Source organism: Delphinapterus leucas, chromosome 13 (assembly GCF_059928025.1).
Source record: "Delphinapterus leucas isolate spDelLeu-1000000601 "Yukka" chromosome 13, BTC_Dleu_Yukka2, whole genome shotgun sequence".
NCBI classification, from domain to species: domain Eukaryota; kingdom Metazoa; phylum Chordata; class Mammalia; order Artiodactyla; family Monodontidae; genus Delphinapterus; species Delphinapterus leucas.
This window is the reverse complement of record NC_143141.1, coordinates 77,696,323-77,713,924: the sequence shown is the minus strand read 5'-3', so window position 1 is coordinate 77,713,924 and position 17,602 is coordinate 77,696,323. Positions and strand designations below refer to the sequence as shown.

At 34.8% G+C, this 17,602-nt stretch overlaps 1 pseudogene; it reads left to right on the top strand.

The window, feature by feature from the left end:
* The first annotated feature begins 7,355 nt into the window (after nucleotides 1-7,355).
* LOC111174744 (E3 ubiquitin-protein ligase Mdm2 pseudogene) overlaps nucleotides 7,356-17,602 on the top strand; it is a 30,551-nt pseudogene continuing 20,304 nt past the window's right edge.

Below are 17,602 nucleotides of genomic sequence, written 5' to 3'. Positions count from 1 at the left end.
GCTCCTGGACTTCAGACTATACTAGAAAGCTACAGTAATCAAGACAGTATGGTACTGGCACAAAACCAGAAATATAGATCAATGGAACTGGATAGAAAGCCCAGAGTTAAACCCACGCACATACGGTCACCTTATCTTTGATAAAGCAGGCAAGAATATACACTGGAGAAAAGGCAGTCTCTTCAATAAGTGGTGCTGGGAAAACCGGACAGCTACGTGTAAAAGAATGAAAGTAGTACACTCCCTAACACAATACAAAAAATAAACCCAAAATGGATGAAAGACCTAAATGTAAGGCCTGACACTATAAAACTCTTAGAGGAAAACATAAGAACACTGTTTGACACAAATCACAGCAAGATCCTTTTTGACCCACTTCCTAGAGAAATGGAAGTAAAAACAAAAATAAACAAATAAATGGAACCTAATGAAACTTAAAAGGTTTTACACAGCAAAAGAAACCATAAACAAGACGAAAAGACAACCCTGAGAATGGGAGAAAATATTTGCAAATGAAGCAATGGACAAAGGCTTAATCTCCAAAATATACAAGCAGCTCATGCAGCTCAATATCAAAAAAACAAGCAATCCAATCCAAAAATGGGCAAAAGATCTAAACAGACATTTCTCCAAAGAAGATATACAGATTGCCAACAAACACACGAAAGGGTGTTCATCATCACTAATTATTAGAGAATTGCAAATCAAAACTACAATGAGGTATCACCTCACACCAGTCAGAATGGCCATCATCAAAAAATCTACAAACAGTAAATGCTGGAGAGGGTGTGGAGCACAGGGAACCCTCTTGCATTGTTGGTGGGAATGTAAATTGATACAGCCACTATGGAGAACAGTATGGAGGTTCCTTAAAAAACTAAAAATAGAAGTACCATATGACCCAGCAATCCCACTACTGGGCATATACCCTGAGGAAACCATAATTCAAAAAGAGCCATGTACCACAATGTTCATTGCTGCTCTATTTACAATAGCCAGGACATGGAAGCAACCTAAGTGTCCATCGACAGGTGAATGGATAAATAAGATATGGCCCATATATACAATGGAATATTACTCAGCCATAAAAAGAAACAAAATTGAGTTATTTGTAGTGAGGCAGATGGACTTAGAGTCTGTCATGCAGAGTGAAGTAAGTCAAAAAGAGAAAAACAAATACCATATGCTAACACATATATATGGAATCTAAAAAAAAAAAAAAAAAAAAAAAGGTTATGAAGAACCTAGGGGCAGGACAGGAATAAAGACCCAGAAGTAGATGATGGACTTAAGGACACCTGGGGGGGAAGGGTAAGCTGGGACGAAGTGAAAGTGTGCCATGGACTTATATATACTGCCAAATGTAAAATAGCTAGCTAGTGGGAAGCAGCTTCATAGCACAGGGAGATCGTCTTCTTGCTTTGTGACCACCTAGAGGGGTGGGATAAGGAGGTTGGGAGGGAGATTCAAGACGGAGGAGCTATGGGGATATATGTATATGTATAGCTGATTCACTTTGTTATAAAGCAGAAACTAACACACCATTGTAAAGCAATTATACTCCAATAAAGATGTTAAAAAATTATTACAAAAAAATAAAATAAAATAAAATTAAGAAAACAAGTCAATTTGTAATAACATACAAAAACTTGGCATACCTAGAAATAAATGTAATAACTAAAAGAAGAGTAAGAGAGATGCAGTAAAAACTACAAAGCATGTTGAAAAAAATAAAAAACCTAAGTAAATGAAAATGTATCTGTGTTTATTGATTAGAAGAAAAGATTTTTAGAATGCCAATACTTCTTGTGTCAAACCACAGATCCCATGCAATTCTTATCAAAATCTCAGGTGAACTTTATTTTTCCAGAAATTGACAGGCTGATTCTAAAATTTTATGGAAATTCAAGGGACCCAGAAAATTTCATCTTGTAAAAGGGGAATAAAGTTGGAAGATTCACAGTACATGATTTTAAAACTTAGTACAGATCTATAGTAATCAAGACCGTGTGATAGTGGCTTAAAAATAGATTTATAGATAAAGTTAATAGAATTAAGAGTTCATAAATAAACCCATACATTTGTGGTCAATTGAATTTTGGCAAAAATAACAATGCTATTCAATTGGGAAAAAAATTAATCTTTTTAGCAACTGGTGCTAGCATAGCAGGATATTTACTTGCAAAAGAATAAAGCTGGAATCCTGTTTCACAAAGTATACAAAAGCTAACAAAATGGCTTGAAGAAAAAAATGTAAGTACTAAAACAATAAAATTTTTAGAAGAAAACAGGTGAAAAATTTTGTGACCTTCGATTTGGCAGTGGTTTCTCAGTTATGACATCTAAAGTACAGAAATCAAAGAAGACAGATAGATTAGATTTCACTAAAATTAAAAAACTGTGTATTTCAAAGAACACTATCAAGAAAATAGAAGCTTAACCAACAGAATGAAAGAAGGTATTTGCTAATCATGTGTCTGATAAACTCTAGTATACAGAAAAAAAGAAATTATATTACCTCATGGTAGGCTCAAACCAAAAAAATCTATAATATATATACACCCAAAAAAAAGAGCAAGGAATCTAAACACAGCACTAAAGATAATCATCAAATCACAAGGGAAGAGAGCAAAAGAAGAAAGAAACAAAAAAACAAAACAATCTTGAGAAAAAAGAACAAAGCTGCAGTTATCACACTCCCTGATTTCAACCTATAATACAAAGCTACAGTAATTAAAGCAGTATGATACTGCCCCAAAACAGACAAATATATCAATGGAAAATAATAGAGAGTCCAGAAGTGAACCCACACTTATATGGTCAATGACAAAGAAGGCAAAAATACACAATGGGGAAAAGACAGCCTTTTCAATAAATGGTGTTGGAAAAAACTGGGCAAATACATGTGAAATAATCAACCAGGACTACTTTGTTACACCATATAGAAATATAAACTCAAAGTGGGTTAAAGACTTAGATATAAGGCCTGAAATGATAACTCCTTGAAGAAAACATAGGTAGTACTATCTTTGACATTGGTCTTTGAAATAATTTTTGGATATGTCTCCTCAGGCAAAGGAAACAAAATAAAAATAAACAAATGGAACTACATCAAACTAAAAATCTTTTGCACAGTGAAGGAAACTAGCAATGAAACAAAAAGGCCACCTACTGAATGGGGAAGATATTTACAAACAATATATCTGATGAGGGGTTAATATCTAAAATATACAAAGCACTCATACAACTTAACTTAAAACATTATAATCTGATTTAAAAAAATGGGCACAGGACCTGAGTAGACATTTTTCCAAAGAAGACATACAGATGGCCAATAGACACATGAAAAGATGCTCAACATCACTAATCATCAGAGAAATGAAAATCAAGTCCACAATGAGATGTCATATCACATATGTCAGAATGGCTATTATCCAAAAGACAACAAATAACAAATATTGGTGAGGATGTGTAGAAAAGGGATTACTTGTACCCTGTTGGTAAAAATGTTAATTGGTGCAGCCACTATGGCAACAGTATGGAGATTCCTCAAAAAAATAAAAATGAAATTATGGCACAATCCAGCAATTCCACTTCTGGGTATTCTTCCAAAGATAACAAAAACAGTAATTCAAAAAAGGTATATGTAGCCTTTTTTTCATTGCAGCATTATTCACCAAGGGAGCAACTGAAGTTACCATCAATAGATAGATGGATAAAGAAGATGTGTTGTATATATATATATACAAAAGCATACTACTCAGCCACAAAAAAAGAATGGAATCTTGCCATTGTGATAACATGGATGGACCTAGAAAGTATTATGCTAAGTAAAATAAGTCAGGAATCTAAAAACAAAACAAAATGACAAACAAACAGAAAGAGAGTCATAAGTACAGAAAACAAACAGGTAGTTGATAAGAGGGGAGGGGAGTGGTGGGATGAGTGAAATAGATAAGGGAAATTAAGAGGTACAAACTTCCAGTTACAAAATAAATGAACTAGAATATAGGAATACAGTTAATGTAATATCTGTGTGTAGGCTGATGGGAACTAGACTTATCATGATGTTCATTTTGTATAGAAATATAAAATCACTACATTGTACACCAGGAACTAACATAGTGTTGCAGATCAATAATACTTCAAAATACTCAACCAAGCAAGCAACCAAACAAACAACAAATCTGATCTCTGAAGAAAAGATCATATTTGTAGTTATGAGAGGAGGGGGCAGCAGTAAGGGGAATTGGATGAAGGTGGTCAAAAGTTACAAAGTTTTATTTATACGATAAATAAATACTAGGGATGCATGTATAATATGATAAATATAATTAATAGTGCTATGTCATATATGAAAGTTTTTAAGAGAGTAAGTCCTAAGAGTTATCATCCCAAGGAGAAAATATTTAAAATTTTTTTATTTTGTATCAATATGAGATGATGGATGTTCGTAAACTTATTGTGGCAATCATTTTATGATGTATGTAAATCAAATAATTATGCTGTACACCTTAAACTTATATGGCGCTGTATGTCAATCATATCTCAATAAAACTGGAAGGAAAAAAATATCCACATATTAGTGGATTGGTGCATTTCAAACCTGGGTTGTTCAAGGATCAAGTGTAGTTTACATCACTTTGCTCAGAGCCTTCTAATGACTTCTCATTCTACTCAAGATACTTACGTTAGTATAAATTCTATTCTTTTTTCCACCTTGAATTATTTCTGACAAGAAATGTCTTATTTCTCTGGTCACTATTAAGAGTATTTCTTTTTCATTGGTTTTCAACAGTTGGATTTGGATCTCTCTTGGTATATGTGCTCTTTTGTTTTTTATGTTTATCCTCTTAAGGTTCTTTGAGTCACTTAGGTCTTTGTATTTATCGCTCATCTAATCTGGAAAATGTTCAATCATTATTTCATCAAATATGTTTTCTGTCCAAATCTTTTTCCATTTTTTTTTTTTTACTCTTTTGCACGTGTGTTAAACGTCTTTGTATTGTCCCATAGGTCACTGAGGCACAATTTATTTTTATTAGCTTTATTTTTTTTTGTGATTTAGCTTTGATAGTTTCTATTTCCTTCTCCAAATAAACTGATTTTTTTCCTAGTGTTCAACCTGCTGTTAAACCTATCCAATCAATTTTTTTTCACTGAAGGGTTTATATTTTTTAGTTGTAAAATTTCAATTTGGTCCTATTTGGGAGCTTCAGTTTCTTTATTGAGATTCCATATTTGTTACCTCATTATGTCAAAGAATATTCCAAAATATAGTGATCAACAATAACGATTTAGAAAATACATTAGAAAAATATGCTGAACTCACACTGGCAAATATTAAACAAACCATAAAATTGCTATTACAAAGTATTTTTTATTTGACCTTATTCATTAAAAGGACAATTTATTGATTTGGACATGATTGTGTGATTCATTTCATATTTAATCAATTTATTATTAGCAGGTCTGATTTAGAAATGATCACCAGGAAATAACTACTGGGGTGACTCTTGACACTGAACTAAAGTACACGGCTAAAGGTTGTGTGAAAATAGTGAATGTATTCTGTGGTTTCTGGGATTAGATATATATCAGGGTAATACAGGAAAGAGAATATTGCTTGAATTGTGCTAGAAACTATTCTGTTTAAATTCTTCAAATCATCAGACATAAAATGATAAGAGCAGAATACAGTTCTCAGAGATTTGTGTTCAAAAGTAACCATCTATACTTAAGAAAAAAATATATATGTACATACACATATACATTTATAAAAATATATGTATTTTTATTTATTGTTAACATTTTATTAAACAAATAAAACTAATTATGTTTCATTTTTTTATTTTGCATATTTTTGTTATTTTTTATATATATTCAATACTATTCTGAATCTTACATCTCAGCTATAAAGAAAATTTACAGTTTCCCCAAATTTGACTGCCTCAGAATGTAAATAACATATCCAATAAAACATTATGAAACTAAGTAATCTTTCCTAAACTATCAATTATTAAAGGAAATTAATTTATATCACTAGAGGAAGGATTGAATTGACTTTGTATTCTCATGTCAGAAGTTATAATTACAAAATCATTTTCAAATAAAGGAACATTAAAGAAAATGCAGCCAAAATAAAATAGTAGGAAAAATAAAGAATTATGTTAAAAATTTTATAAATAAAACATTATATTGTTTTCCTGGATCTTATTATGATTATGGTATTTATTGTAATTTCTTTTCTCATTATGAATAAATGTTTACTAATTTTGTATTTTTTCCCTATAGAAGTGTTTGTCAAAATTGTATATGCTTGAGGCCAGAACAGAGTGAGAGAGAACTCACACAATTATGCACACTTCTATGTGGGAAGGAACATAAAAATATAATTCATAACCCCCAAATATAAGAATATTTAGCAAACAAATGCCAAATATTTTTTCTCTTTACCTTTTCCTCTTCCCCCTTTCTTCTTCCTCTCCATTATCCTTCTGTGTCCAATATCCTCCAGCTTTTCTGCAGTCAGCTACTGATACATTAATGACTTTAGTTTTAGAATTTTTAAACTTAAGCTACACTTTTAATGAGGGTGAAGACATCAATCAAAGAGGACCTAGTAGTGATCTTAGTATATGAGAAAACATGGCCAACTAGAGCTCTCAACCCACATACATCTCCAATTAGTTGTGCTACTTTGGACACGTTATTTGAACTCGTGGGTTTCACTTTCCTCCTTTATAAAATGGAGTCGAAAAGCTGTGTGGGTGTTTGTTAATTTCAAATAAAGTAGTGCAAAGGTAAGCACAAGGAAAATATAAAAGTTTCAAATTTTTATTGTTTACTTTGTGTCTTAATAAAAGCTTTCTATGAAAAAAATGTATATACCAGGAGAAACTGTAAAAAAAGACAACAGATACAAAAACAATATTTTTAAGGCACATACTGAAAAAAAGAGGATGCCTCCCAAGTAAAAACTGTCAGATAAGAAGAGAAACTTTCACAGAGTAAAGCGAATTAAATAAACACAGTTGTCTTCGTAATTCGGCGAGCATCTCGTGAAGGAGGCAGAGAGGAAGCTCAGTCCTCTGGCGTCCCAGTGAGCACGTGGTCGAGTCTCCCCCTGCAGGGGCTGCTGCTAACACGGAGGCCTGGGGTACATGACCAAATACCAGGTCATAGGGAACACGAAATTTAGTGAGAGGGTAAGGATCTTCTGTCAGCTTTGGCATCCATTTTCCAGTCACTTGACACTTCCCCAAAGACGTCGGCGGAGCATCTGCTCTGTTGACAGCATGAGCTGCTTGACATTTCTTCTGAGGAACGAACGATTAGGGTTCTTGGAAAGCAGGATGGAGCCCGGCAGGCAGCCGCACAGCTTCCGTCCACCTCCGCAAACCGCCTCCCAAACGTCATGGATGCGATTACATTCAAATTTTTCTCTTAATAGGTAAGTGAAGGGCTAAACCACAGCCTGCTTCTGATAACAGATCTGCTCTGGGCACAGTTCCGAGGTTTCCACACTGACGGCAGGAAAGGATGAATGAAAGGTTTTCTTTCGAAAGCATGTGTGTCTGGTGCAGGCCTTGGGGTGGACCTGGACCACAGAGTTGATCGCTTGTTTGTATGACATTTTCTCATTACTAAGACAGGTTTTGAGTTACTATGCTGCTTATTTCTTGAAGAAAGTGTATATAATGGTATCAAATGCCTATAGTAAAAACTTAAAAACCTGCAAGACGTATAAGGAAAAATAAATCAGCCTTCACATTTCCAGGATACACTGCAGTGTTAGCCACTGTCACCAGGTTCTTATGTATCCTTTAAGCAGCATTTATAGATTTACAGCATCTTTTTTCTTAATGACTGCTTGGTATTCCATTGCATGAAGGTATTTTCTAAAATTCCTATATTGTGTGGTATTTACATCATACCAATACTGTTTTGATAAAACTACTGCAATGAACAGCCTCACACATTCAGGGAAGGGCAACCAAATGTGGTTAAGAGCCTGGAGTGTAGAGTCAAACTATCTGGAATCAAATTTGAGCTTTTTTTTTTTTTTTTTTTTTTTAACTAGCTTTGATCTTGGGCAACTCACTTAACCTTTATTTGGTTTAGTAGTACTGGCTTCACAGAGTTTCGTGAGGATAAAATTAGCTGATGAGTACATACATAAGTGGAATACCCAGGCCAGTATTGATACACCTTTTAAAAGGTATCACATACTTCTATTTCCACCCATAGAATATGAAAGAGCCAGTTTTCATTCTTCCTCAGTAGCAGAATATTCTAACAAATAACCTTTGCAATTGATAGGATGAAAACTACATTTCACTGTTGTTTTAAATTTTATTTCTTAATTACAAAAAAATAAGGGTATTTATATGTTCTGCACCATTTTAACTGATTTTTTGGTGAACTCTCTATTACTATTTCCTTTCCCTATTTTACCATTTTGTTGTTCATCATTTTTCTATTAACTCACGGAGATGCTCTATATCTTAAATATGACAACTATACTTCTATCCGTGTGGTTTTTATCTGTTGACATTTATTTTGATATTTATATTAGGCCAAGACTTGAAAAAATTATCTGTTTTAATAATACCAAATATCAGTAAATATTCGTAAATTAAAATATCAGTATTTTAATTTATGACTTCTGGTTTCTTTTATGTGCCTTAGAAGACCTTTCATCCTCCTTCAGTAGAATGGAACAGAGAACCCAAGGGGAAAATCACCATACTTGGGTATTCAATTTGTTTTAGAAGTGATTCTGTAGATCAGTGGGAAAAAGACTGTTTTTCCAAAGGGAGATTGGATATCCATATGAAAAACAAAAGTTATTTGGCCTCTTTGTCACAGTACAGCAAGTCCCCTACATATGAATGAGCTCCATTCCGAGAGTGCATTCGTTAAGTCCAATTTTTTCATAAGTCCAACAAAGTTAGCCTAGGTACCCAACTAACACAATTGGCTATAAAATACTGTACCATAATAGGTTTATAATACTTTTCACACAAACAATACATAAAAAACATACCAAAAAATAGAGAAAACATTTTTAATCTTATAGTCCAGTACCTTGAAAAGTACAGTAGAACAATACAACAGCTGGCATACAGGGGCTGGCATCAAGTGAACAGGCAAGAAGAGTTACTGACTGGAGGAGGGAGAGGAGGTGGGAGATGGTAGAGCTGAAGGATCGTCAATAATAGGAGATGGAGGGCAAGCTGCAATTTCACTCACGCCTGACACTGATGGCGCAGGTTCTGGTTCCTTGCTGGATTCAATTCTATCTACCCTCTTGAAAAAATGATCCAGTGATTTCTGGGTAGTAGCTTTTTTTTTCTTGTCATGGATGACACAGTAGCACTGGATTGCATTCTGAATGGCTGCTGCAACCTTCGTGTACAATTCTACATTTGGGTCCTGTGCCTCAAAAACTAACAGTGCCTCCTCAAATAAAGAAAATCCCCTTGCCATTTCCTGCATCGTGAATCTCTTTGGTTCTTCAGTTACTTCTTCCTCTTGTCTCTCTTTGTCCTTTCTTGGTGCTTGGAGCTTCTTAGCAGTACCAGCTATATCACTGTTGCTTTTACACTTGCTTCTGGACATCCAGAAATAAAGATACGGTACTACTGTACTCTATACAGTACTGTACAGTAAAGTACACAAAAGCATAACCACTTGTAGAGGTGTATGCATGTGACAGTGTACACCAGACATGTGAACTAACTTACGTGATTGATGTGTGAATGCATGTTTGCATCTTTGAAAGTTCGCAGCTTGAAAGTTCGTGTGTAGGAGACTTACTGTACACACAAAATCAAATTCTGGGAGATTGTATACCTATATGTGAAAGACACAACTTTCAGAAAATCATGGAGAAGAATATATTCATGACCTTGGGGTAGGAAAATAGAATAAAAGAAACTGATACGATGAACCATAAAGGAAAGTTTGATAAAATTTGACTACCAAAAGTAAAAATTTACCTCCATCAAAAGCTACAATTAAAAGGAAAACCCACAGAGTAGAAGACGCTTACAACTCATGTAATCAACAAAGGCTTTATTTCCAGAATATATAAAAAGTGTCTTCAAATCAATAAGAAAAAATACATTATTGAAATGTAGGTAACGCAGTTTAAACAGAAACTCCATGAAAGAACATATCCAAATGGTTAATGTGAAAATGTGTGATGACTCATTAGTAAGCAGGGAAATGCAAATTCAATAAAAATAAAATGTCACTGCCTATCTACTACAAAAGACTGATAATGCCAAATGCAGAGAGAACTTAGAACACATTGCAAGTGTAAGTGCAGAAGCATTACTACGTCAGCAAAGAGTTTAGCATCATCACGTGAAAGAGGATGGTAACTTGGGCAGGGTGTGCAGTTGAAGTGGTGGAAGGTAGTAACATTATGTACATATTTTGAGGAGAGATGATAGATTTGCTGTTGGAATGTACGTGGTGAGGAAGAAAAAGATAGAGTGAAGCATCATTTCAAGGATTGGTCTGAACAAATGGATGAATGAGGTTGTCATCAATCAGTGTAGGAAAGACTGTAGAAGGGCTATTATTTTTCATGGAGGAGGGGATGGTTCAGTAATTCAGTTTCCTGCCATGTTAATTTGAAATACCAGTTATGAATCCAAATGGCAGTGTCAAATAGGTAGTTGCAGATACAAATCTGGAGTTCAGGGATAAGAACCAAGCTAGGAAACTATACTTGGATTCATCAGTAAAGGGAAAGTATTCAAAATTATGTAACTGGAAGTAATTACCAAGGCAGTGAATATAGGGAATGAAGAAAGTCAGTAAGAAGACTGACCACTGAAGTTTAAATGTTTGTGGAGGTGAGGAAGAACCAGCCAAGGGTATGGAGGACTGGTAGTGAGAAAGAAGGGCAAGCAGGAGATGGTGATAACCTGGAAATCAATCAGAAAAAAATAGTTTTAGGAGGAGACAGTAATTAGCTGTTAAATTCTGTTGATAGGCAAGGCAAGGCGAGAGCCAAGAACTGAGGCCATTGGTGACCTTGAAAAGACAATTTTTGGAAGCCTGGTGGAGATGAAATCCTGAATGAAATGGGTTCAAAGTAGGGGAGAAACCAGTGGTAGAATATAGACAACACTTTTGAAGAGTTTTGCTGTAAGGGAAAGGAAAGAAAAGGCAATAACAAGAGAGGGAAGTAGAGTAGAGAGAATAGGATATGTGTATGCTGATGAGGGAGATACAGTAGAAAGATAAATTATAATGGCATAAAAAAGAGCAGATACGGAAGCAATATCCTGGAATGGGCAAAATTCATGAAATCTCATGTGCAAGTTGACAAACTTCTGTTAGGAGTAGAAGTAATTCATTTATTATAAAACACCAGAGAAGAAAGATCATTGGAGCACGGCTGCAGATAGGTGGCCAGATGTATTAATAGAAGCTCCTGAAATATTTTCTAATCACTTTTACTTTCTCAGTAAAATAGGAAAGAAAGACATCGGCTCTACATAGAGAAAGGGGAGGTCTACAGGGATTTTTTAGGAGAGAGAAAATGATATGCTGTTATCTTCCAGAAGAGTGGGAGAGTGAATGGGCAAGGGAATTGTAATAAGAATGCCAGGAAGCAGTAAAATACTAATTTGCACAGATTTTTATGTAAATATGCAACAATATGACTTTTTAAATCACAAAACAGTATTTTTTTCTTTTATATACTAAAATCATTTATTGTGTTCTGAGAATACTAGATGGACCAGATGTATGTGGTCATTGTTTTTTAGGGAGCTTACAAAACTCTTCCTCCTCTGAGGTCCTCTTGGGAAGCTAAAACATTATTTCCATTCACAGTAAAGTACTGAGAAAACAGGTTTTCGTTCATTCTTTAGATATGCATTCAGAACATACAAACACAAAAACTATACGAAGAAATTTAATTTCTGATGTATTTCATTTTAAAGGACATAATTATTCTCATATTATTTCAAAGTAAATTATCTGTGAATTGCTTATTTCTTATCTGTCTTCTGGATTTTAGGGGCAAAGAGGGCAAAAACGTTTTCAACACCATTCAATCTTCAGGTCCTGGAATGGTGCTAGCACACGGTAAGAGCAAAGTGACTATCTGTTGAACATATAAATTAATGGAAGGAACACAGTATATCAGAATATGCTACTTGAAGAAATACCTGAAGAGGAAAAAGAATCCCACATATTTTCCATTTCTATATTCTACACTATTTTGCTGGAGACTTAATAAATATTGGATAAATGTGATTAACCTATTCAAAATATTTTGACTATAAGACGTATGTAGCCCTAGAATATCACAGGAGTAGAGTATAATGGAACTTACAGAGAATTTTGCTAGATATTGTTTAAAAAGATTAAGAAAAGTTCTCAGCTCACTGAATTTCCATCTTCAGCAAATAAAGAAAATGTCATTAATTATTAATGAAAGCCTTTTCACTTATTAATCTGTGAATTGTACGTGTAAGATGAATTCGCTGTTAATAACAAAATGTGAATATGAAAGATAACATGCCTAACTATCAAGTTTGCCGAACAAAGTAAAGTTCTTACCTCTCCTGGGAATGAATTTCATTAGGAAAAATACATTGAGTATTGTTAAAAGTGGAGAACAATTGGGCATGGATGAGGAAGTTATGACATTGATGCATATTCCTCTATAAATACTGAGATTTATCCTGTGCATCATTCAATACATATTTTTTAAAAATAGAGTTAAAGGACCTCATATCAGTGATCTAGGAACATAATGTGAGAAACATGATAAATTAAATGATTGATTGTTCATGTTTTAATGCTTCACACATTCACCGATACTGAAAAAAAAATTGTTCATTTATTTAGGCTCATTAATTATGAACTTAGGATCATTTAGGGATAAAAAAAATAAAGCTTCCAAGTTAATATTTTGTTGTCAGTTTCTGAGTAAGTTTCTTAAGAAAACTGGTGAACTGGTTAGCTATGGAATCCATTATTTCAAGTTTCTCATTTTGACTTCAATGTGAAAGTTTACTTATTTATTTATTAAATACAAGCTGTGGTGTAATTTATTTATCTATTAAATACAAACTAGTGTATTATGTTTTAATTATGAAAACATCGGTAAAATATGTATGCTTTTTATTGAATTAAACATTAAAGAGATATATTTTATACTACCAAAAGTCAAATTTCAATAGGACTACATTGGGTTGCTTAATGGCTTTTTAAATTTTGTAAACATGGCTAATTCTCTTTTATTGATGACTTAACAACTTAAAATCATGCAAATATAATTTATTTTGCCTTGGCACTAATCCAGACAGTACCTGCAGTAAGCATACAGTTCTCTATAAATGGCACTTCTCCTCAATAGGTGAAAAGACAACTAGTAAGTATAGTAAAATTCTTTTCCTCTAAAAATAGTGATGATCTCAATAAGTTATTGCTACTCATTGACTATGGTCAGAGTCCTATAAGTTTCAGGAATGAAATTTCTGTTGGCAGCCTTACACCTCCCTACTTGCAAGGAATGTGCAAGTTAGGGGACCCTGGTCTTCTCTCTTGGTCTGTTTCCTATAAGTGGGACTCCTTGAGGATGGACTATGTTTCTAAGATCTCTGGCTTTCTTTTCAGACAGAATGCTTGAAATTACTCAGCTATATATTTAGCATGTCCACCATTACACTCAGCACTCCGAAATGGATATTGCCTCTGTCATCATTTTTTGTTTTTAATGTATCAGTTTTCGGGCGTTTTTTTTAAAAAATCAAAACCACTTTACTGAATCATCACACCTTGCATGTGCATTGTAAACAATAAATCCAAACATCAGTTAATGGTAACACTACATTACTAATTGTATTGTAGCCAAGATGAACCATTCTTCATCTGAAAAAACTTTCCCATCTTCATCATATATTTTTTTTCAATGACTAGAACATTAAGTCTTTCATTGTGGACATGTATACTTAGTACATTTGGTAGATTTTGTGTGTGTGCGTGTGGCATCATTTATTGAATCATTTTAATGATTTTTGAATATCTGACCTGGCATTGGTATGTCACCTTTGTTTGTTTGAATGAGTTCCTGACTTTAATCTTGGCTTGAAGGGTATGGGGTTATTAGCAAAGTGTTGCTCCTATATCATACAATCCCTACTGCTTTCCCACTATATCATCGCTTCATTGATTAGGCAGAGTTCATTGTACTGCTCCAACATGAGCAAAGATTCTTTTCAAGAGAACTTGACCTTTCTATAACTTTTTTTTTTTTTTTTTTTTTTTTTGCGGTACGCGGGCCTCTCACTGCTGTGGCCTCTCCCATTGCGGAGCACAGGTTCCGGACGCGCAGGCTCAGCGGCCATGGCTCACGGGCCCAGCCGCTGAGCGGCATGTGGGATCCTCCCGGACCGGGGCACGAACCTGTGTCCCCTGCATCGGCAGGCGGACTCTCAACCACTGCGCCACCAGGGAAGCCCTCTATAACTTCTTGCTATTGATAATTACCTGAATTGAACTTATTTCTAAGAACTGCACCACCATTCTCGCATTCATGAAAAAGAGCCAGCTTTCTCTTTGTTCTATACACAGTCAAAAGCTATGAAATAGATGTGTCTTCTCTGGTCAGCACTTAACCAGTAAGGCGACTGGCTACCTGAATCCAGTTCCTCTCTCAAACTCACCAGTATAACTTACTTCAACTCTATATGGGGATAGTAAAAGGGAGGGGAAAGAATTGCTATAATAATGGGGCTTTAACACCATGTAAAAAAACATCAGTTTGAGAGGAAGTGTTTTCCCCAAATATTCCATGTCTTTCCATATCCTAACTCACTGGGTTTAGCCACTAAGCTTATGGTCAACGAAGAATGTGATTATTCTTCTACCATGAAGGAGATCAACATTGCTGCCTTACTGTCACGAGGCCACTTCCCCAAAGATAACAACTGCTCTTCTCGATCATCTTCTGGGAATACCATGACATAATACAGATTTGGCTACCCAGAAGTCTAAGATATATTACAACAGTGCATTTACCAATTCCATTCTAGTTCCATACTGTACCTAAGGCTAGGGTTTTCCAATGTTCCATCCCAAATTATTTCAAGCCACTTGGTCCAGAACACTTTTTTAGAGATTCTGTAATGGGGTCAAATGACCACATCAAGACTGATGTAAATTTCAATAAATACATGGACCAATTTGAATACAATTCACTTGCCATGATCAGATTTTTAAGAATAAAATTATCTATAAAGCCAAAGAAAATAAACATATGCAATTTTCGAGTCAATCTAAACAAAAAAATGTTAAAATAAATCAAAATCCCCTATTAGCATATCTTATATTAGCATACTTCTTCCTGGAAACAAGAAGTCACATATTCCTATGTTCCTTAAAAAAAAAAAGAAAAAAAAAAACAAAAGAGGGAGGAGGAATAGGGAGAAGAAAAAGAGAGAAAAAAAAGGAAGAAAAGCATGTTCCATGTCAAAATTCTCCAGAAGTGTAAATGCAATCATACCAATTAAGGACAAGCATCAAATTAATTTCTAAGGGTTTTTTAGTGGCTCATATTCTGGCATGAACAAGGTACCAGAATGTGGAGTATAGAGGCTCCTTGTCATTTGTCTTGCTGTGTTTCAGAGCATCTAAGTGCCTACTCTTCTATAATCAAGTTTCCTTTCCTTCTGCACTCTAAAACTTTTCTACCAATGCTGCTTTCTCCTGACAGTAGGGTGTTTATATTGATGACAGGCAATCCTACTGGCAAAATACATTGATTTATAATTTGGACAACTCCAGTTATTTGATCTCCAGATAGTGCTTGATCTCATTCAGTCATATTTGGGTGTCTTCAATTTCCTGATATCCCTAAACATGTATCAACCTAATTCTGTCTGTTCTTCCAACTTGGGAGGTGCCCTCACAATAGTCCTTGGAGTCCCTCTTGATGTATAAATGTCTTCATTGTTTAGATTGTTGGGAAAAAAGCTGTGCTTAATTTTCTCTGTTGAATGGCCTTTTACTTTTTTTATATAATATATGTCTCAGACGCTGCCGGAATCCTCTGTTGAAAGAAATGTGCTGCCTTTCATTTCTGGTTCTGTCAGAACATTTCTCTTTTTGTTCTCCTGAGTAGGGAAATCGTTTCTAAGAGCATGACTTCTCTGAACCCCAAATCTAGCCCAGATCTGGATTCTACTTATTGAGATCTGCCTGTTTTCCCCCTGGTTCATATCATCCATCCTTTATTTTGCCTTATTTTATAAAATTTCCACAACATATTCTTTGAGAAAACTACTGGGGTCCAGGGCAGGCCACTCCAAAATGCACCTCAATTTTATATTGATAATTTGGAGTTAAAGTTACCTAAGAAATGGCCGATGCAAGAGGAACCCTTTGACTCCCGGTCTCTGTCTTCTTGAAAGCAGGAAGTAAATCTCCCATATGAAAGGTGTCCTCCCTGTACAGGGAGGTATAAAAATATCCTTATCATCAGAGACAGGGAATTCAGAGTCCAGAAATCTGTATACATAAACGTTGTTACTTTGTTAATTTACTACCCAAGCCCAAACTTTGCTGAAGTCCCTTATTAATTAAGTACCCAAACCTATTGCTTTATCTTGTCAACTCCTCACAAATTTAGTTTCTTTGTGTAAAAAGATATAAAATCTGCCTGCTTTGGGTCACTCTCTGAGCATCATTTTATGATCTCCTGTACACATGAAATGAAATTGGGCTTTCTCTTGTTAATCTGTCTTGTGTCACTTTTATTATTAGTCCAGCCACAAGAACTCAAGAGGGATAGAGGGGGGAAATTTCCTCCTCCCGACAAAATGGGTAATACTGGTGACTCTGTTTATAATAATCAATTTACCTTGAAACTCACTCAACAATAATTTGAGCATCTTACACGGATACTCCTAGTCTTCTATTATACCTGTTCCAATAGTATATAAGCTGTTATTATAATTTATCACAATCTTCAAGGATACAGTTTTCCATTCGTTTTTAGCGTGTACTGTATCTGTAGCTTTGAGATGGCATTTCTCAATAGTTTCCTGGGTCCTAGCTCCATCCAAAGGAATTATTTCAGTCTGATCTCTGTGATCTTAACTATATTCTTCTGTGAGCTTTCTCAAGCCCTGATCACTTTTTCTGGCTTGCTTATCAATAAAAATATTTACCTCTTGTCTATCCAAAATCTTAAAAGTAGGTAAATCTTGGTATATTGTGTCCTAAGTACGTTTTTTTACCCTTTCATTTGAACCGTGGCCTCTGAAACCTTGAATTTCTTTGAGGAATATGCCTTTTCTCTTTTTGCTTGGCTCTCCTAGATCATCCTCAGTCGTTTTCAAAGATAGACTTTTCTTCAGATACCATCTCCTATTCATCTAAACCATGCTTCAGTTTCTCTACCATTTTCCTATGCTCCAACACTGTTTTCATACCAGGCTAATTTTCAAGATTAATTCACCCAGGCATAAGCTTTCTTGAATACTAATAATTGAAGAGGTGGTTCAAGTATTTGTGATCAGCTCTCCTCTAGCTGTATCTGTGTGAAGGTTATATATTCCAGCCT